The following is a 23,360-nucleotide window of genomic DNA, read 5'->3' on the forward strand; positions in this document are numbered from 1 at the left end:
TATAAGGTAAAGTGTGGCTCGGGAGAAACTGGAGCCAGATCATGCACACTATAGGTCATGTTAAGGTTTGGACGTGTTATTCAAAGAACAAGTGGAAGTTCTTGAAGGGTGTGAGTGAAGGGCTGATTTTTCTGCCTTTGGGAATAGAGTTGCAGATAACTGTGGAAAGAAGACATTTAGAGTGAGACCTACTCTAGTCCTCTTTGATCTAATCGAGTAAGCCAAACACACTGCTCCTGCTTATTAACACATTTGAAAGCTAGTGATACAAAAGACAACCTACATTATTTCCCAAATACTGGTCCATGGTTCAGCTGCCTCAGAATCACTTGGGGAGACATATAAACAGAGATTCTCAAACTTGATTCCCATAAGAGTATGGTTTTGTTAAGTTGGTCACTGATTCTGATTACTAGTTTTGTTTGAGGACACTGATGGGGAAGAGGTGTGGAGCTGGACACCTCAGAACCACAGAAAGGTAAGGCGAGGGAGGCAAAAATATGGGCCAGGTTTAAGGGAAATCCCTGGATGATGACATCCATTCTCCACTTCGATGCCAGTCCTTATAAGATATGAATCTGATCATGTTATGTATAAACTTCCTTTTTTTGAAACTTTTTAGGTTTGGGGGTACACATGACGGTTTGTTACATAGTTAAACACATGTCACAGGGGTTTGCTGTATATACTGTTTCATCACTCAGATATTAAGCCCAGTACCCAACAGTTATTTTTTTCTGCTCCTCTCCCTCCTTCACCCTCACTGCTCAAGTAGACCCCAGTGACTGTTGTTTTCTTCTCTGTGTTTATAAGTTCTTATCATTTAGCTCCCAGTTATGAGTGAGAACATGCAGTATTCGGTTTTCTGTTTCTGCATTAGTTTGGTAAGGATAATAGCCTTCAATTCCATCCCTGTTCCTGGAAAAGACACAATCTTGTTGTTTTTTATGGCTGCATAGTGTTCCACGGTGTATATGTACCACATTTTCTTTACCTGGTCTTTTATTTGTTAAAAACACGTGCTTTGAATGAAGAGACTCCCCAGACAGGCTTTGTGTGAGCAACATGGCTGTTTATTCACCTGGGTGCAGGTGGGCTAAGGCCGAAAAGGGTGTTATCAAAGGGCGGTGGGATAGGAGTTGGTTTTATAGGTTTAGGGTGGGCAGTGGAAAGTTACAGAGTAAGATCAGTTACAGAGGTGGGGGTAGGGGAAAGAAGTATACATTACCATAAGTTCAGTTACAATGGTGGGTGGGATAATAGTAGTTAAGATGGTAGGGTGGGGTGGGGAGTATTCACATTATTTTATCATAATAACAGTTAAGATGGCAGGGTGGGGTGAGGGGAAGCTTATGTTCGCAGAAGGAAGCTGCGGTCTGGGCTTGCACATGGAGGCCTGACATTATTGATGGGCACTTATGTTGATTCCATGTCTTTGCTATTGTGAATAGTACTGCAATGAACATTTGGGTGCATGTTTCTTTAGGATACAGTGATTAATATTCCTCTGGGTACATATCCAAATGGGATTGCTGGGTGAAATGGTAGTTCTGCTTTTAGCTTTTTGTGGAATTGCCACACTGCTTTCCACAATGGTTGAATTAATTTACACTCCCATTAACAGTGTGTAGGTGCTCCTTTTTCTCTTCAACCTTGCCAGCGTCTGTTATTTTTGACATTTTAGTAATAGCCATTTTGACTGGTGTGAGATGGCATCTCATTGTGTTTTTGATTTGCATTTCTCTAATGATCAGTGATATTGAGCTGTTTTTCATGTGCTTCTTTGCCACATCTATGTTTTCTTTTGAGAAGTGTCTGTTCATATCCTTTTGCCCAGTTTTTAATGGGGTTGTTTGTTTATCCCTTGCAAATTTATTTAAGTTCCTTACAGACGCCAGATGTCAGATGCAGTTTGTAAATATTTTCTCCCATTCCTTAGGTTATCTGTTTACTCTGTTGATACTTTCTTTTGCTGTGCAGAAACTCTTAAGTTTAATTAGATTCCACTTGTCAATTTTTACTTTTGTTGTGATTGCTTTTGGTGTGTTCATCATGAAATCTTTGCTCATTTCTATGTCCAGAATGGTATTGCCTCAGTTGTCTTCCAGGGTTTTTATAGTTTTGGGTTTTACGTTTAAGTCTTTAATTCCTCTTGAGTTCATATTGTGAGTGGCATTAAAAAGGGGTCCAGCTTCAATTTTCTGCATATGGCTAACCAGTTATCCCAGCACCATTTATTAAATAGGGAGTTTTTCCCCATTGTTCATTTTTGTTAGCGTTGTTGAAGATCAGATGGTCGTAATGTGTGGCCTTATTTCTGGGTTCTCTATTCTGTTCCATTGATCTATGTGCCTGTTTTTATACTGATATGCTGTTTTGGTTACTCTAGTCTTGTAGTATAGTTTGAAGTCAGGTAATATGATACCTCCAGCTTTGTTCTTTTTGCTTAGGATTGCTTTGGTGATTCAGGCTCTTTTTTGGTTCCATATGAATTTTAAATAGTTTCTTCTAGTTCTGTGAAGAATGTCTTTGGTAGTTTGATAGGAATAGCATTGAATCTGTTAATTACTTTGGTCAGTACAGCCATTTTAATGATATGGATTTTTTTCTTTCCATGAGCATGGAGTGTTTTTCTATTTGTTTGTGTCTTCTCTGATTTCTTTGAGCAGTATTTTGTAATTCTCATTGTAGAGATCTTTTACTTTTCTGGTTAGCTGTATTACTAGGTATTTTATTCTTTTTGTGACATTGTGAATGGGATTGCCTTTCTGATTTGGCTGTTGTTGGTGTACAGGAATGCCAGTGATTTTTATATATTTGTATACAAATATAATGTATTTTATATATTATACAAAATGTATTTATACATTTTGATTTTGTATACTGAAACTTTGCTGAAGTTATTTATCAGCTGAAGGAGCTTTTGGGGGTGAGACTAGAGATAGTCTGACTATCCAATAGGAAATTATTTGGATGCCTTTTATTTGTTTCTCTTGCCTGTTTGCTCTGGCTAGGATTTCCAATCTATGTTGAATAGAAGGGTATCCTTATCTTGTGCCAGTTTTCAAGGGGAATGTTTTTACCTTTTGCCAATTCAGGATATGGTTGGTTGTGGGTTTGTCATAGATGGTTCCTATGATTTTGAGGTGTGTTCCTTCAATACCTAGTTTATTGAGAGTTTTTAACTCCTTTAATGAAGGAGTGTTAAATTTTATTGAAAGCCTTTTCTGCCTTTATTGGGATAATCCTGTGGTTTTTGTCTTCAGTTCTGTTTATGTGATGAATCACATTTATTGATTTGTGTATGTTGAACCAACCTTGCATCTCAAAATGCTTGCAAACTGAATCCAGCAGTATTTTGTTGAGGATTTTTGCATCAGTGTCCATCAATGGTATTGGCCCAAAGTTTTTTTTGTTTTATTTTGTCTCTGCCAGGTTTTGGTGTTAAGATGATGCTGGCACTCTTAAACACATAGACCAGTGTTACTGTAAAGCAACACACAAACTAGCCAACATAGTAACCAGCAAACAGCACAATAACAAGATCAAATGCACACATATCAATACAGACTTTGAACATAAATGGGCTAAATTTCCTACTTAAGAGGCACAGAGTGGCAAACTAGATAAAAAACCAAGACCCAATGCTATGCTGTCTTCATGAGACCCACCTCAACCATAATTACATTCATAGGCTCAAAATGAAGGGATGGAGGAAAATCTACCAAGCAGATAGAAAAACAAAAAAAAAATAGGGATTGCAATCCTAATTTCAGACAAAACATTTCAAAAACAACGATGATCAAAAAAGACAAAAGAAGGGGATTACATAATGGTGAAGGGTTAAATTCAGCAAAAAGACCTAACTATCCTAAATATGTATGTACCCATCACAGGAGCACCCAGATTCATAAAGCAAGTTTTTAGAGACGCATAAAGAGATATAGATTCTCACACAATACTAGTGGGAGACTTCAACACTATACTGACAGTGTTAGATCGTGAAGGCTGAAAATTAACAAAGATATTCAGGACCTAAACTCAACACTGGGCCAAATGGATTTGATAGACCTTTACAGAACTCTCCACCCAAAAAACAACAAAATATACATTCTTCTCATTGCCACCTGGCACATACTCTAAAATCAATCACATAACTGGACATAAAACAATTCTTAACAAATGTAAAAGAACTGAAATCATACCAAACACACTCTCAGACCACAGCACAATAAAAATAGAAGTCAAGACTACGAAAATTGCTCAAAACCATGCAATTACATGGAAATTAAACAACATGTTCCTGAATGACTTCTGGGTAAATAAATTAAGACAGAAATCAAGAAGTTCTTTGAAAATAATGAGAACAAAGATACAATATGCCAGAATCTCTGGTACACAGCTAAGGCAGTATTAAGAGGAAAATTCATAGCACTAAATGCTTACATCAGAAAGTTAGGAAGATCTGAAGTTAACAACCTAACTTTACAATGGACTGGAGAAGCAAGAACAAATCAACCCCAATGGTAATAGAGATGAGAAATAACAAAAATCAGAGCTGAACTGATGGAAATCAAAACATGAAAAATGAGTCAAAAGATCAATGAATCCAGGAATTTTTTTTGGAAAAAATTAAAATAGATAGACCACTAGCTAGACTAATAAGAAAAGACAGACGATCCAAATAAACACAATTAGAAATGATGAAGAGAATGTTACTACTGACCCCCCCAGATATAAAAACAACCATCAGAGACTACTATGACCATATCTACATACACAGACTGGAAAACTTAGAAGAGATGGATTAATTCCTGCATACATACATCTTCCCAGGACTGAGCAAGGAAGAAATTGATTCCCTGAACAGACCAATAATGAGCTCTGAAATTGAATCAGTAATAAATAGCTTACTAACCAGAAAAAGGCCACGATCTGATGGATTCATAGCTGAATTCTACCAGATGTACAAAGAAGAGCTGGTACCATTCCTACAGAAACTATTCCAAAAAACTGAGGAGAAAGGACTCCTTCCCAATTCATTCTATGAGGCTAGCATCATCTTGATGCTAAACTTTCAATGATTCTCCACCACCAAGAGCATGAATTCCTATCTCCTTAGAATGGCATATAAAGCCTTTTGTGATTTGGCCCTGGCTTTCCTCTCCACTCCTGCAGCTGTACTTAAGTACTTGTAGGTCCCTGAAGGAGCCATGATTTGTGGCATTTTGACATGCTACTTCCTTGGCATATACATTTTATTCTTTTTTTGTCTGGCCCAGACCACTTAGATGTTGCTGACTCCAGGAAAGCTTCCGTTACTCTGCAGATGCTGGGCTAAGTACTCCTATTCTGGGCTCCCCTCTGTTTACCATATCACAGCACTTACGTGACTTCATAATCGGCTATTCACTTGCCATTTCCTCTATTAAATTCTGAGCTCCCTGATAGAGTATTCATGGTTAGAGTCTCAGTCTCTATTATTGGCCCATTGGCCCTAGTACACTTCAGGAACTCAAAAGCTTTGCTGAAAGAATGCAAAGTGACAATTAAAGTAGAAAGACCTAGGACAATCTTGATTTCTAAAGGCATCAAACAGGAATTAGAACAAAGCAGCAGGAAAAACTAAGGGCTTTTTAAGTTCCATGAGAACTACGGTGTGCAAGACTGCTCTAACAGTAATCAAACGATGCAAGTGGCAAGAATCAGGAAGTGCACAGAAACAAGAAGCTTGGTGCACTCTGGGATCAGGCAAACATCTGGGAGAAGACTGTTGCAAGATTGGATTGTGAGGTAAAATCCTGCCTAGTTAGGAAATCTGTCTTTTTTTTTTTAAGAGGAGACAATCCAAGGATATAAGCAATCTGATGTCCATAGTTTCATTAGCTGAGTGTGTACACTTGGTAAGAGAGATAGATATGTTAAAATTGTGAGTAGGTTATATTAATAACAAAATCCTCACTCATTTCCTGCTAAGCAAGAGGTCAGAAGAAACTAGGTTATAGATGACGTTAATCTTTCTGTGAATGTTGATTAGAAGGTGCTCACCTGATGTCACAGATGAGTTAATTGCAAACATGCCTGCAATCCCAGATGAACTTTGGAGGACCTCTTGATTTATATAGTGATTCATGAATGGGTGCACTCCTCATCTACCTGCTTTTTCGAGAAGCTGAGCCACCACTCCTAAGCACCGCATAGAAGTATGCAGTCTTAAAGCATCAGCAGTTTTATAAATTTGGGCCTATCATAAAAATACAAAACAAGGTGAATAAGGTCATCTATTTAAAGATGATCTGCTTTGTATTATGGACACATTTTGGCCCCATCTTGTTTTTTTTCTCTCCACCATTTCCTGTAACTGGCCTGTTTTGAGTGATGTATTGGAGAGAAGGCCTGTGTCAGATATCTTCAACTGCCTGTCATGAGTAATTAAAACCAGTTGTTTTATTGCTTTCCCTAGTCCCAGCTGACTCTTTGATACTTTGGTGTCCATGCCAAAAAACTACCTCTTATAATCATCAGAGGCCAGTGTTTTTGCAGAGGTCACTGCAAGCTAATTAAGCAAATATGTGAAAAATAGATTTAAATTATCTCTATTAGTAGAGTGTATGTATACATGTATTTAGAGTGAGGGTTGAGGAGAGACTTTTAAAATAATAGCTGACTTCCAGAGCTAGTAATTTGGTATCAGAGAACTACGTGTATACAGCACCTTTGTACAGTCATTAAGTTGGCACAATTTGACCTTTTGCTGCATGACAGACACTATACTAGTTTCAGCAAATAAACATATAGAAAATGTCTTAAAAGATCATGGGTCAGTAATGGGACAAACAGATACATAAATGATAGTAATAATTCAGGATAAAATGGACTAAATGAGTGGTATGTACAAAAATTTAAGATAATGTAGATAAAAGAGTAAGTCCCTTCATCTCTGGGATTTGAGGGAGGCTACAGAGATTCATTCATTCAATACACTTTTTTGTTTTTGTTTCTGAGACAGAGTCTTGCTCTGTTGCCCAGGCTGGAGTGCAGTGGCATGATCTTGGCTCACAGCAACCTCTGCCTCTGCCAGGTTCAAGTGATTCTTGTGCCTCAGCCTCCCAAGTAGCTGGGATTACAGGCATGAGGCATTGTGCCCAGCCTCAACACATTTTTTAATGCCTACTATGTGCCAGGCACTGCTCAAGAATGTCAGGCTATATCTAGGAATAAAACCTGAGGTCCTTGGCTTTGTAGAGCTTATACTCTAGGAGAGGTGGAGATGTCATAAATATAAATAAGTAAATTATTTTTTATGTTAGAAAGTGATATATTTTGGGCAGAGAAATAGAGAAGAGGGGGATTTGAATTCACGGGGGATGTTTATAACTTCAAAGAGTGGTCAGTATTGGCTTCATTGAAGAGGTAACATTTAAAGAAATATAAAGATGAGGGCATAAGCCACATTGATATCTGGGGAAAAAGGGAACAGCTAGTGCAATGCCCTAAGTCTTGAGTGTGCCTGGCCCATTTGAGAGACAGCAAGGAGGTCAGTGCAGCTGCAGCAGTGAATGAGGGGGAGATAGTGTAGTCATATATGAGCTTCAGAGATATGACTAGGGCAAGACTATGTAGGATCTTATAAGTCATTGAAAGGACTTTCACTTTTATTCTGAGTGAGAAGGGAAGCAATGCAGAGAAGTGACATATGACTTTTATCTTAAAAAGATTCCTTGCTTCTGTGTCGAGAAATGATAAACAGTGGGGTAAGAATGGAAGCAAGGAGACCAGTTAGACCAGGAGTTGGTAAGCTGTGGTGCATAATCCAAATGTGGCTTATTGCTTTTTGTAAATAAACTTTTATTGGGACATAGCCAGGCTCATTTGCATCACAATAATAGAGGTGAGTGGTTGCCACAATGACCGTATGGCCCATGAAACAAATACCATATGACTCTCTAAGAAAAACGATGCTCTCCCCTATATTAGAATATTGCTGCAATTCAGGAGAGAGGTGATGGTGGCTCAGACCAGGATGGTAGCACTGAAAGTAGTGAGAAGTGTTTGGGATCTGGATATATACAAAATTAAAACCAACTAGATTTGCTGAACGATTGAGTGAGAAGGTGTAATACAGGAAAAGTCAGTGATGAGTGTCAAGTGTTTGGTCTGAACTACAAGGAGAACATAGTTTCTACCATTTGAGATAGGGGAAGTTGGTGGTAAAACAGTTTTTCATGGTGAAAGAAGATGAATTACAGCAGCTTAAACTCAACATTGGTGAGTGCTGGGATGACACCAAGTGAAAACATTTTCAATTTGAGGAGCCAATTGAATATGTAAATCTAAGTTCAGGAGAGAATACTGGGATAGAGATGAAAAATTGGAACCCATCAGCATAGAGATAATGTTTAAGGTCATGATTCTGGATGAGATTACCAAAGGAATGAGTAAAAACAGAGAAAAGAACAAAGGATGAATCCTAGAACGCATAATCATTAAGTTTGGGAAGAAAAGGAAAAACCATTAAAGGATACTAAAAAGGAGTGACCAGTAAAATAGACTGCTAAATTAAATCAAAAGTAGGATGTTCTAGAAGCCAAGTGAAGAAAGTTTATCCAGGAGAACAGAGGAATCGAATATATCAAATATTAACTAATAAGTCAAATTAAGAAGAGAACTGATAATTGACTATGGCAATTTTGGTAGACTAGGTAGGAACAAAAATTGGATTGGAATAGATATAATGAAGTTTGGAAAGAGAATTACAGAGAAGGAATACAGTAAATAATGATTTAAGAAAGAAAATTGCTAGAGTAATGTCATTAAGTAGTTAAGACAAGATAGAATCTTGTTTGCAAATGGGAGGATTGAATTTTAAATAGGAACATGGATACATAAATCCTCCCTAAAGCAGGTGGGAGTTTATGTGTGCAGATTCTGGAGGGGATGGTAGGAGTCTATGGAAACCTTTTTTACTTGCTTTAATTTTCAAAGAAAAACAGAAAAAAAAAAGATCATTATCTGAGAGTAAAGATCAAGGTGGTGTATTGTGGGTTTGAGAAGAGAGGAGAAAGAACAAAATAGCCATCAAGTATATGGTAGAATGAATGGATTGGAAAAGTATAGTATGATCATCAAGCAGCAGACAGGCTAACTTAAGGTTCACAATCTTGTGCATTTGTCTTCAGCTCATTCTTTTGCATGGTTGTAGGCACAATGATAAATTTAACCAGGGTTGTGATATTTTCAAGTGAGTCTAGCAGGGACGAGGAATTGGGAGTGTTACATTTAAGCCATTGATTCATTTTGAGTTGATTCTTTGTATACAGTTTGATTTTGGGGTCTTGTTTCATTCCTTTGTATATGTATTTCCAATTTTCTCAGCATCATTTATTGAAGAGGATGTTCTTTCCCCAATGTATGCTCTTGGCACCTTTGTCAAAAATCAATTGGCTGTAAACACAGGAATTTATTTGGGGCTTCTTTACTCTGTTTCATTTTATCTATATCTCTGTTTTATACAAATATTGTGCTGTTTTGGTTACTATAGTTCTGCAGTATATTTTGAAGTCAGGTAGTATGACACCTTCAGCTTTCTTGTTTTTGCTCAGTATTGCTTTGGGTATTTGAACTCTTTTGTGGTTCTATACAAATTTTAGAATTGTTTCTCTATTTCTGTGAATAATTTCATTTATATTTTGATAAAGATTGTACTGAATCTGTAGGTTGCTTTGGGTAGTATGGTCATTTTAATGATATTAAATCTTCCAATCTTCAAATTCTTCCAAGAAGCGTGGAATGTCTTTCCATTTGTTTTTGTTCTCTTCAATTTCTTTAATCAGTGTTTTGTAGTTTTCCTTGTAGAAGCCTTTCACCTCCTTGGTTAAATGTATTCCTAGGTACATTTGTTTGTAGCTATTATAGATGGGATTGCTTTCTTGATTTCTTTTTCAGCTAATTTGTTATTGATCTATAGAAATGCTACTTATTTTACATGTTAATTTTATATCCTGCAACTTTCTGGAACTCAATATCAATTTTTTTAATGTTATTTCATTTATTTATTTATTTTTATACTTTGAGTTCTGGGATACATGTGCAGAACATGCACATTTGTTACATACATATACACGTGCCATCGTGGTTTGCTGCACCCATCAACCCATCATCTACATTAGTTATTTCTCCTAATGCTATCCCTCCCCTAGCCCCCAACCCTACAGGCCCCAGAGTATGATGTTCCCCTTTCTGTGTCCATGTGTTCTTATTGTTCAACTCCCACTTATGAGTGAGAACATGTGGTGTTTGGTTTTCTGTTCCTGTGTTAGTTTGCTGAGAATGATGGTTTCCAGCTTTATCCATGTCCCTACAAAGGACATGAACTCATCCTTTCTTATGGCTGCGTAGTATTTCATGGTGTATATGTGCCACATTTTCTTTATCAAGTCTATCATTGATGGGCATTCGGTTGCTTCCAAGTCTTTGCTATTGTGAACAGTGCTGCAGTAAACATATGTGTGAATGTGTCTTTATAGTAGACTGGTTTATAATCCTTTGGGTATATATCTAATAATGGGATTGCTAGGTCAATTGATATTTCTGGTTCGAAATCCTTGAGGAATTGCCACACCATCTTCCACAATGGTTGAACTAATTTGCACTCCCACTAATAGAAATAGTTTCTATTTCTCTACATCCTCTCCAGCATCTGTTGTTTCCTGACTTTTTAATGATCACCATTCTAACTGATGTGAGATGGTATCTCATAGTGGTTTTGATGTGCATTTCTCCAATGACCAGTGATGATGAGCATTTTTTCATACATTTGTTGGCCTCATGTATGTCTTCTTTTGAAAAATGTCTGTTCATATCCTTCACTCACTTTTGAATAGGTTTGTTTGTTTTTTTCTTGTAAATCTGTTTTAGTTCTTTGTAGATGCTGGATATTAGCCCTTTCTCAGATGGGTAGGTTGCAAAAATGTTTTCCCATTCTGTTGGTTGCCAATTCACTCTAATACTTGTTTCTTTTGCAGAAGCTCTGCAGTTTAATTAGATCCCTTTTGTCTATTTTGGCTTTTGTCAACATTGCTTTTGTTGTTTTAGTCATGAAGTCTTTGCCCATGCCTATGTCCTGAATGGTATTGCTATGTTTTCTTCTATGGTTTTTATGGTTTTAGGTCTTATGTCTAAGTCTTTAATTTATCTTGAGTTAATTTTTGTATACGGTATAAGGACGGAGTCCAGTTTCAGTTTTCTGCATCATTATCAACTCTAACAATTTTATGGCATAGTCTTTAGGGTTTTTCTATATACAAGATTATGTCATCTGCAAAGTGTGACAATTCAACTTTCTCTTTTCTAATTTGGATGCATTTTATTTCTTTCTCTTGCTTGGTTGCTCTGATGAGGACTTACATTACTACATTGAATATAAGTGGTGAAAGGGAGCATTTTTGTCTTAATCCAGCTATTAAAGGAAAGGATTTCAGCTTTTCCCCCATTCAATATGTTGAGATATGTTCCTTCTATGCCTACTTTGTTAAGAATTTTATAATAAAAATATGCCAAATTTTATCAAATCCTTTTTCTGTATCAATTGAGATGATTGTAAAGCTTTTCCCTTCATTCTGTTGATGTGATGTATCATGTTTATTGATTTGCATATATTGAACTATCCTTACATTCCTGGGATAAATCCCACTTGATCATAGTGTATTATCTTTTTTTGATGTACTGTTGGTTTAAGTTTGCTAACAGTTTATTGAGGATTTTTACATCTATTTTCATTAGGAATATTGGCCTGTGGTTTCCTCTTTTTGGTGTATGTCTTTGCCTGATTTTGGGAATGGGTAATGCTGACCTTCTAGAATGAATTAGAGAGAATTCCCTCTTGTTTGATTTTTTGGAACAGTTTGAAGAGAATTGGTGCTAGTTTTTCTTTGTTAGTTTGATAGAATTTGGCAGTAGAGCTATGGGTTTTTCTCTACCTGGAGACTTTTTATTACCAGTTCACTCTCATTACTCATTATTTGTCTGCTTAGGTTTTCTACTTCTTTTGGTTCAATGTTAGTTGTATGTGTCCCATAATTTATTCAGGGACTGTCGGGGGTAGGGAGTTGGGGAGGGATAACATGGGGAGAAATGCCAGATATAGGTGATGAGGATGGAGGCAGCAAACCACATTGCCATGTATTTACCTATGCAACAATCCTGCATGTTCTTCACATGTACCCCAGAACCTAAAGTGCAATAAAATATACACATACGTATATATATAGATGTACATATAATATACTAAGTCCTCATAATATTCCTAAGAGATAGGAACCATTTTCATCCTATTTCATAGAACAGTAAATTGAAGCATAAAAAAATGTAAGTAACTTACCAGAAATTACATAGCTAGAGTTGAACCTCAGCACTGTAATTCTCTGAGATCCTCAACACCATGCTCTAGTGTAACAGAACTATACCATGGCCTCCTGGAAGAGGTTACTTCTGCCCTCACTAGACATCTGAGGCCTGGTGCTGTCTCTGGGTCTTTTCTGGGATTTCCATATTTTGCTCTAGGCAACTCTTCTCACCTCCATATTAAAAAACCTGCCATATGGGGTTCTGAAAATAAGGACAAATTGTCACAGAATGGGTCCTATCTAGACCCTGCTCTTTTAATTCTGAGAAAAGAGTCTCAGAATTATATAGTCTCAGCTATACAGAACCCAAGTACCTTTTCTTTCTTAACTCCAAGAGTCTGCTCTCTGTTGGTGCTAAATATGGGCAAAAATGACAGGTTATATAAGAAGGACTCCTTTATATACATTTTGGAGTGATGGATGGCTGCTTGGTAATGACAGTGTAATAATGGCTTCCCTGAATCATCGTGCTATGCTTGGAAGAGGCGAGAAGTCAGAGACAACTGATTTCAGAAAGGCAACAGTTCTTCAGCTCAACTTTGTATGGGTCAGGTTCTTCGCTCCCCATGATAGGGATTATATTTCAGTCATCACTAATCTGAGAACAGGATCCAGACAGAGATTAATGAGAAACCCTAACCTTCTCTGGAATGTGGGTAGGTTTGGCTCCAGAACAACTGGCTTAAGAAGCCATAAGCCCAAATTGTCTAAAGTAGGATATTAGACCCTTGGCTAAGGAAAGATGAGTACTCTGAAGACAGACCCTGGTCTGGGGCTTGGTGTGCAATACTCAGATCATGCTCTCACCTTGTGAATTCAACTCTGTGATGATCAGGAAGAAGGTGACTGAGTATGCAAACAGGTATATTTAAATTTTAAGTTTCCCTGAGACATTAGGATGAATTATTTTAAATCCAAAGTGTGATGATCGTGACCCCTCCTTCAGAGAAGCATGTGAGAAGATTAGTTTCAATCTTTGGTGTCCTCCTTCAAACTGATAACAGGATTAATTTGTTCAATTGTTCATTCAACCACTAAACTGATAAGTATTTTTTGGTACCTTATGTATGCCAGGCATTATGCTAGGCACTGGGGATACATGGAACAAACTGATTTAAGTAACTTGAAAATTTGGTGAAGGGTGGGCATGAAATAAATATGCACTCAAATAAATGTATAATTTCAATTGTGTTAAATGTGAAGAAGGATAATAATGAGAGTGGGAGCATCTAATTTATATTTGAAGCTCTAGGAAGATCTTTCTCTTTAGCTAGTAAGTCTTGAATTCTTAGGAGATCCCACTTAGGGAAGGTTTATGAAATGAGGACTGCGATAAGATTCTCTGATGGGATCTCCATAAAAGTCAGAGGATATAAGCGTATTTGGAAGGGGAATAAATTTCCTTTCTGGTCTGCACATTCTCTCACACCATACATTAGCCAGATATGTGTTATTCACAGTTTCATTCCCAGCACCTAGGCACAATGGCTAGCATGTAGTAGGTGTTCATTAATGTTAATTGAATAAATGAATAACTTAAAAGCTGACATTTGTATACTTCCCTGTTTTTGTTTAAGTTGTTCAGGGCAGAGCTGAAAGTAAAGAGGCAGATTAAACTTTAGGAGATGAAATCAGGCCATAAGTCCCAGACTGGGAAGATGACCTACAGAATATGTGAACAGCTTGTGAACAATACCAGAAAAAGATACTGAAGTCAAAGACCAGTGGAAGGAAAAGGAATTATCTCATTATTGAGACTTGCAGGTCAGGATGAGGCAAGAGGTTCCTGCCAATAAGGTTTTCATTCCAGCCCTAGTGACTATCATCTAGGCCTTCATGCTAGAATGGCAGAGAATGCTGTCTCTGCTCTTCAGTGCCTTTCAAAAGACTTTCAATTAGGAGATGAACAAGTTCTGCGGATCTAATGTACTGCATGGGTGGTGAGGGATGTATTAATGAATTTGGTTGTGGTGATACACAATATATACATATATCAAGTCATCATGTTCTACACTTTCAATATATACAATCTATTTGTCACATGAATAGTTTTAGCAAGATATAAAGAAAATGAGAAGAAACCTCTTCAACTCTGGAGAGGCCAATGAGTCAGGAAAAGGCAGAATAAGGGGGAAGGAGAAGTATGGAGAGTTTGAAACAGAGAACAATGAATAAAATGTCTTTTCCTTTTTTTTTTTTCCTAATAACAAACTTTCTGAGATACAGAAAGTTTATTTTGGTTTAACTTTAGATAACTCTATTGATACGGCCAAGTTTCCACACTAATGTCAACAGCATCATTGTGCAGGCTCTGAAATGAAGGATAATGTGGAAACGATCACTGCCTGCAATAGGACATTATAATACTTGCCTAGTCTTCAATCTAAAAGTAGTTAACTTACTTAGCTTCAGTGGGCAAAGATCTCTCCTTTCTTTCTTCACTCTTTAAGCCCTCACTAGCCATATTCCATCCTCCGGAATGCCAGAAGCTTGGGGATGCCACAGCAGGTTAACTGTCTCTCTACCTCAACTTCAACTTTCTAATAAGTAAGAGTACCCAAGTTCTATCACATGCCACTTCTCTCCCTTGTCTTTAACTTAGGAAGGCTTGAGTAAAGCTGGAGTCTCACAAGGACCTGTGCTCTCTGGGCCCTTCTCTCTTTGCTGTTCCAGGAATGGCCAAGCACACTCTGGTGACAGGGGCTTTGCATTTGCTGTTATCTCTGCTTGGTATACACATGGTATACACCTTTTACTCACTTAGGGTCTCTGCTATAAAGCTACTTTCTCAAAGAGACGTTCCCTAATTCTCCCCTTTCCTCCTTATTTGCTGTATTTTTCTATAGGTAACCTCAGAGGAGAATGGATATATATATATATCTTTATCTCTCTACTCTAGAATGTGGGCTCTGGAAGGAGTTGTGTCCAAGGAAAAACTTCCCCTTCACTCTCCGTAGGTTTGCTGAAAATCACTGACAGATTAATAGGCAAAAAGGCATACAAATTTATTTGATCATAGTTTCCTGTGGCACAGGTATCCTCAGAATGAAGATCCAAAGATATAAGGGAAGTTGTTTACTTTTATGCTTAGGTTCATGGGACAGAATCCAGATTGTAGTGTAGAAATATGACTGGACCACAAAAGGCATGATCTAATGCTAACAGACAGAATGGGGAGACCCAGCAAGGCTTGTCTGGATTCTTCTTGGCCTCATGAGCATGTGTTCCTTCCTTCTGGGTATGGGGCAAGTCCCTCTTGGAATAGGGACCTGATGACCTACAGGCAAACAAGGTAGGTCAGATAACTTCTTTACGGCCAGTTTTTACACAAAAAGGTGAGAGGAAAGTTACAATAATAGTTTTAGATTTTATGGCAGGCTTTGATGAAAAGGGGTTCTCCTTTCTATGAACTGCCTTGGGGAAAGAGGGATTCTAGTTTCTATGGGTAGCCTCAGGGGAGAATGGGACTGAGAGACAGGAGGGAAGAAAGGTCAGAGCAAAACTTTTGCTTCTGAGGCTGCTTTCATTTTGCGGTATTGCTTTCTCAGTCCCAACATGATATTGCCTTTGCAATTTTATTGTCATTCAGTAGAATGCTGTCACATAGATGGTCAATACTTTTTTAATTGAAACACAACTCCCAAGGTGGTACAAAACCAAAGCAAGCCAAGTAACCAAAATCTTACCTGTGAGAGCAAAGATATTAGCACTAATACTGAACATATTTCTATTCATTTACTTATATTTTATGTCCCAGTTATCAGGCTTCCTTCCTCATGGATTCCTTTATTCTCACAGTCCTAAAGCTCAACCATATACTCCCCATCCCTGAAAGACTTCCCTACTCTTACAATTCCAGGAAGGACTAACAAAACAATACATCTGGTGACCCACTTAAAATGGGCCACACTTAAAGCTGTCCTGTGTTAAAGGACACCATCTTAAATGGACCACCCTGAATGTTACATGAGATGGTGCCTTTCTGCCAATAAGCTTAGTAGAGTTTTATAAATAAAAAGATGATGTTAGAGAGAAGGGTTCTTTCCCCATCTTTCTTTTTCTGTCTCTGCCTCTGTATGTCTCTTTTTTAATTCACATAGAGAATTTTATTATATAACTCTTCTGCTAAGCCATGCAATGACTAAGCAATTTCAACCCAGGGAAATGGTTCTTTTGGTTTAAGATCTGCCTATGATGATTTATTGATGCCAAAGAGCAAGATTCAGTTTTGTAAAAAACTAGGGCAGACTAGATTCTACAGAAGCAACTTTTCTAAGTGAGGATAGATCCTCTCATCACTTCTTGGTACCTACAGGATTTCTTCTGGGTCCCTAAAAGGAATCTCATGTTCAGGAGGAAAAACAACACAGAAAACAGGCTAGTTGACAGCTGTTTCAAGAATGCAGTTGCTGGCTATCTCCTGACAGGGGGTTCTGTTGTGCTTTGAAGAATAATATGAAAATTCAAGCTCAGAATAAGCTTCTGCAATTTGAAAATTAAAACTCCACCCTAAACCTTCACCAGAATCTGAAGCCAAATCCTTTTAGATGTGCAGGAGGGATCTGTTTACTGTGCATGGAAAATCATTTTCTTTTTATTAGCAAGCTCCAGGGTTTCCTGATGATCTGAAGGGCCCCTGCCTCTCCAAGGGCAGTCCTAGGGCATTCTTGGCACAAACAGAGGCCAGAGAGATTGGAAATACTATTTTGCAACATTTTCTGCCTGGTTTTAAAGTCAGGGAAGACAAACGGTTCTGATAATTTCAGCAGTACCTCTGAATGTGAATTGCTTCATTGTCCTGAGCTGACCTACTGAGGTTAAAAATCAAACCAAACCAAAACAAAAAAATAAAAACAAAAACTGAAACCAACATACCATGAACACTCTTCCCTTTCTCAGCCAGCCTGTTTGACCCAGAAAAAGGTAGCTATCTTGTTCCTAAGATCATCAAAACCAACACAAGACTCTCCTCATTGCTTTTTAGACTCATGGTGGGGAAGGGTGGGGGTGTATGGGTGGATGGCAGGGGGTTCAGTAGTTGTCTTAGTACATTTCTTTTGCTGCTATAAGAGAATATCATAAGCAATAGAAGTTTATTTGGCTTACAGTTCTGGAGGCTGAGAAGTCCAAGATTAAGGGGCCATATCTAGTGAGGGCCTTCTTGCTGCATTATAACATAGCAGAAGGCATCACATGGTGAGAAAACACGATATTGAACACAAGATTGAATTCACAGCCTCAAGTCCTTTTATAATTGGCATTAATCCATTTCTGAGGGTAGGAGTCCTCATGGGAGTCCTCATGATTTAAACACATCCCATTAGGCCCTACCTCCCAACCACTGTTGCACTTGGGATTAAGTTTCCAGCACATGCCTTTCGGGGAACACATTTAAACCATTACAACTGTCTTTACATCTTTTTCTTGATGTCACCATGTTCACTTTTATCTTCTTCCTATTGCTCAATTGCTCACCTCTAACAAGCAAGCCATCCTGACTTCTTCTCATCTCACCGTAAATCCCCACCAAGAGACCTCCGTTAACAGGTTTATCTTGAACATTCCCCCCCACAATGATCTCCCTATCTCTCAACGACAGCAAAAATATCATTCAGGGCCCCAAGCACTCTGCTGCTGGCATCCAGGTGTTTTTTTTTTCCCCACTGTCTTGCCGCTTATGTGAAATAAGACTGTTTCTAGCAATCTACTGACTTTTCTGAGATGCAGGATCATCCCTGGATTTCCTACCCCGAGACTAAACCCTTGAATTTCAGTGGGCTACAGGCTCCTTGGTCCAACCACAGCTCCACCAGCGGCTCCTCCGTCAGCTCCCTCTGCCTTTTAAATGCTCTGCAACCCACACACCTCTTTTCTCTCTATTTTAACATCCATTCACCGACATAAGAACTGCTCTTTGTTCATGTTTCCCAGACTCCAGCTTTTCTAGTGCCAGTGTGCTCCATTTGCTGAGTAATCCTGTCCGCCAACTACGGTTTATTACAAAATGAGTATGCCCTAACCCGCACTTCCATATGGCCTCATGATATTATTACAGTTACATTCCCTGACTACCATGGGCACAATGAAACACATGCTGCGAAGGTAGGTATGTGTTATGCTGGTTCCCGAGGCAAACTTTAAAAGAAAATGAGTGCAGTCTCCTTAGGACTTTTTCCACCATGGGCCCCTTCTTTGAATGGGGCTTCCTAATAGTCACTGTTTCTCAACCAATAGCATGCAATGCTTGCTTCTGAATCTTGTTTTTTAGTCTTTAAAACAGAGAAGTGATGATAAGTGGGGACTGTAATAAAGCCTCACTAGTGTACTTGATAATCTTACGTGCACTATGAAGTTTGAGAAAAGATAAGAGTGGGGCAATGGGTAGAGATGGTTTCATGAAAGAACTACCTTGGGCCAGGCATTAAATAGTTACTTTGTATATGCTCCTTATTTAAATGTGGCAAGAAACTTTCATTTCAGACTTATCATTGGATCAGTCTTTTCAGAGTTTATTTCCTAGCTGCTAATTTTCTGGATTCGTTATTAAGAGCATGAATTTAAGAAGCTGAGCAATATGAGTTCAAATAATTCTTCTTTTCTGTGTGTAAGCATTTTAGTGCCTTAAAATAGGATTATCAATTTCTCATCTGTAAAATACGGGAATGACAACGCCTACTTAATGAGATTGATGTGACAAATAATTGAGATATTTTAATCCAGCTGTGAATTACAGGGACTGTTCTATAGTAGGCAGTAAGTGAGAGCAGGGGTTCTAATTTTTACCTAGACATACGTTTCTGCCCAGGGAGCAGGCACCCAGAATCAATCCTGTTGGTATTAAAATTTTTTCTTTAAGTTTTGCAGATAAAAAGTAAGGCCATGGTTCATAAAGATTCTGAGCTCAGAGTAATGGGATCACGGGTACTCACAGAGCTAGTGAGGAAAAATGAAAGGAAAAGGGAAAGTCGGTACACACACATACACACACACACACACGCACACACTACCCCTCAGTCTTTCAGATAGGGTCTTTAACAGTGAACCAAGGTTCGCTTACAGAGCTCCCATAACAAATGACCATACGGTGAGCATTTGACAGAGGGAAATATACATCCTTTAAGGAATCTCTTAAGTTCTTGCAAATTCAATAAGAATACAAGAATGTCTTAAACATGAGAAGACGTTGGAAACATAGGGAAACCCTCAGTAGTTTATTCTTTGTTAAAACTCACAACATAGAGGTGTATGCCTACATGCAGCCCTCTGAGTTAGGACACATTCTTCCACACTACAGCCTGGAGAAAAACAGATCTGCGTGTCCTTTAATCCGTGACCACTGTAGATCAAGTTACCTCTTTGAAAGAACTTTTCTTTCTCTAGCCAACTAAATGAATAGAAAATGATGTACTTAATTGTTTTCTAAATTGCAATTTTTCTCTCACAGATGTTTTTTATCAGTGTTGAGCCCAATGGGCTCTGTCAGTCACACGGGGAGATGAAGTCATGTGGTAATAAAAGAGACAGGGTTGGGGGAGGAAGGGAAATACCATACAGTATATTGTCTAATTGAAAAATGTGCCACATAAATGCTGAACTTGAAATCTCTCCCTCCCCAAGGGCTACTCACGACAAACAATGTACACATCTTCTGCACTGGAAAGATTAGACTTCTCCCATTTCTCCATTATTAATTCAGGCCAATGCGAGAGTTTCCTTTTTTTTGTCTTTTTTGGGTTAAGTCATTCTGTCATTCTACTGGAACTGTGATGCAAGGTAATAAGATTCCCAAGTGAAAGCTTAAATGCAAAAGGTAATGGCATCAGGTCTAGAGGGTGAAGGTTACAGTGATGATGATAAAGGATAGCATTAGGTTAAACTGTAACTTTGTAGAAGGAAGATGAGAACTAGCAACAATATCCATGGATGTGTCTGAGAAATGGTTGCTAATGATAATGCAACTTAAAATGGAGGGGAGGTTAGGAATAATGGCACTTGGAAAAGTCAGAAAATCTCAGGCTTCAGTGCATGTTAATGAAAGCTGGAACCATGGGTAGAGTGAAGCAGGAAGGACAGTCAGAAGGGAAGCCTGCATGTATTTTTCACAGCAAGAAGGAGAATGCTACAAATGTAGGACTCATGTCAGCATGAGAGATTAGATGACAAATAGAGAGCTGATGCTCACAAGCAAAACCTAAAGAAGTGAAAGGTTTTTACTTCTCCCTCCCCCAATGCCCCATTATGGAAAACAAATGTGAACTGGCTGTGGTACAAAAGTGTTGGCCTAGAAAGTCCTTTGAGAGAGCTTTCTAGTTCTCCATCTATCTTCATTTGCACTGCCCTTTACCCACATTTGACTGTGCTTTAAATTTTCTGTAGGAAGTGACTTGTAACCAATGGGATGATAACTGAGGGGCTTTTATCAGCCCTCCCTGTAAAGAAGACCTCCCTCTTATATCAGAAAAAAAGGGCTCTTTCCTCCTGTCCTGCCATTGTCAAAGAAGGAGAGCATCTGGTCATTATATAAGAAACTCAATGAATCACTTAATTCATTTAATTTAGCTGTGTCTTACATTTGACTAAAACTAACTCCAGGGATTTCTCCAGGTTCTTTGATTGCACTGGAATCTTAATGAATCGTCCATTTCTTTGAAATATGAGGATTATTGCCCAAGTTATATAATCCTTTAACTAAATAGTATTTTTTTGGTAGTAATATTTGGAATAGCTAGATTCAAACTGCATGAGAGAGTCACCATGTATAATGCCAAAGCTTTACAGGGAAAAAATCACATTGCATTACGCTGCAGATGATTAGGGTTTTGTCTGGGCTTTAAAACATACTTCAGCCTTTCTTTTTCTCACTCTTCATCTCTGTATTAAAATAATCATCATCCTCCTCATCATTATTGTCATTGTCATCAGCATCATTGTCACTTTTCTCTTCCTCTTACCTTCCTGTTCTTCTTCCTCTTCTTTTTCCCTCTTCTGCCATCTCTTTCCTGTCTGTACCCTGCCTCCTTCTCCTCCCTTTTCTTTTTCTTGTCTCTTCTTCCACTTCTTTTCCCCATCTTCTTTTGCCTATACTTCTCCTTCTCTTAATTTTTTTCCTCTTTCACTTTTTTCCCCTCCCTCACTTCCTTCTTTCCTTTTTCTCTATTTTTTTTGAGTTTTTACTCTGTGCCAAAGTTTAGTGAAGCCTCTGACTTATGTCATCTCATCACATCTTGGTAATGGACCTAGATATTATTTTCAGACAGGCAAATGGAAGTATCAGAAAGGAATAAGTAATTTATCCATTTACATGGCTAGTAAATATGACTTTGGGTATCTCTAACTCCAAATCCATGCTTTTAGCCAAAACTTCTCTCAGAGAGATGAAAAATATTGGGGAGAAAGGTTGAAGGAATCAAAGTTGTAATTAAACTTTAAATTTGTAATTTGAGAGTATAAAACATAAATTTGCACTTGGAAAATTTGGAAGTTAATTGGATAAGATAATCAAAATACTTAGATGATAATATGCTTTGACTGTGTTCCTACCCAAATCTCATCTTGAATTGTAGTTCCCATAATCCCCACATGTGGTGTGAGGAATCTAGTGGGAAATAATTGAATCATACAGGTGGTTTCCCTTATGCTATCCTTGTGATAGTAAGTTCTCACAAGATCTGATGGTTTTATAGGGGTTTCCTCCTTCACTTGGTTCTCATTCTTCTCCTTCCTGCTGCCTTGTGAGGAAGGATGTTCTGCCATGTTTGTAAGTTTTCTGAGGCCTTCCCAGCCATGCTGAAATGTGAGTCAATTAAACCTCTTTTCTTTATATGATAAATTACCCAATCTCAGATATGTCCTTATAGCAGCATAAGAATGGACTAATACAGTAAACAGAGAGTGGGGTGCTGCTGTAAAGATACCCAAAAATGTAGAAGCGATTTTGGAACTAGGTAACAGGCAGAGGTTGGAACAGTTTGAAGGACTAAGAAGAAGACAGAAAAATGTGGGAAAGTTTGGAATTTCCTAGAGACTTGGAGGGCTCAGAAGACAGGAAAATGTGACAAAGTTTGTAACATCTTAGAGACTTGTCAATTGGCTTTGACAAAAATGCTGATAGTGATATGGACACTGAAGACCAGGCTGAGGTGGTTTCAGATGGAGATGAGGAACTTCTTGAGAACTAGAGTAAAGGTCACTCTTGTTAAGCAAAGAGACTGGCCATATTTTGCTCCTGTCTAAAGATCTGTAGACTTTGAACTTGAGAGAAATGACTTAGGATATCTGTTGTAAGAAATTTCTAAGTGGCAAAGCATTCAAGAGAAAGCAGTGCATAAAAGTTTGGAAAATTTGCAGCCTGACAATGCAATTGAAAAGGAAACCTTATTTTCTGGGGAGAAATTGAAGCCGCCTGCAGAAATTTGCATAAGTAATGAGGAGCCAAATGTTAACAACCAAGTCAGTGGGGAAAATGTCTCCAGAGCATGTCAGAAATCTTCATGGCAGCCCCTCCCATCATAGGCCCAGAGGTCTAGGAGGAAAAAATGGTTTTGTGGGCTGGGCCCAGGGCCCACCTACTCTATGCAGCCTCAGGACATGGTACTCAGTGTCCCAGCTGCTTCAGCTGTGGCTAAAAGGGGCCAACCTACAGCTAAGGCCATTGCTTTAGCAGATGCAAGCCCCAAGCCTTGGCAGCTTACATGTGGTGTTGGGTCTGCAGGTGGATAGAAATCAAGAATTGAGATTTGGGAACCTCCATCTGTATTTCAGAGGATGTTTGGAAATGCCTGGATGTCCACACAGAAGTTTGCTGCAGGGGTGGAGCTCTTATAAAGAACCTCTGCTAGAGCAGTGTGAAAGGGAAATGTGGGGTCGGAGCCTACACACAAGAGTCCCCACTGGGGCACTGCCTAGTGAAGCTGTAAGAAGAAGGCTACCATTCTCCAGATCCCAAAATAGTAGATC

Source organism: Aotus nancymaae, unplaced genomic scaffold, assembly GCF_030222135.1.
Source record: "Aotus nancymaae isolate 86718 unplaced genomic scaffold, 86718_ANA_hifiasm-v0.15.2.pri h1tg000108l, whole genome shotgun sequence".
NCBI lineage: Eukaryota > Metazoa > Chordata > Mammalia > Primates > Aotidae > Aotus > Aotus nancymaae.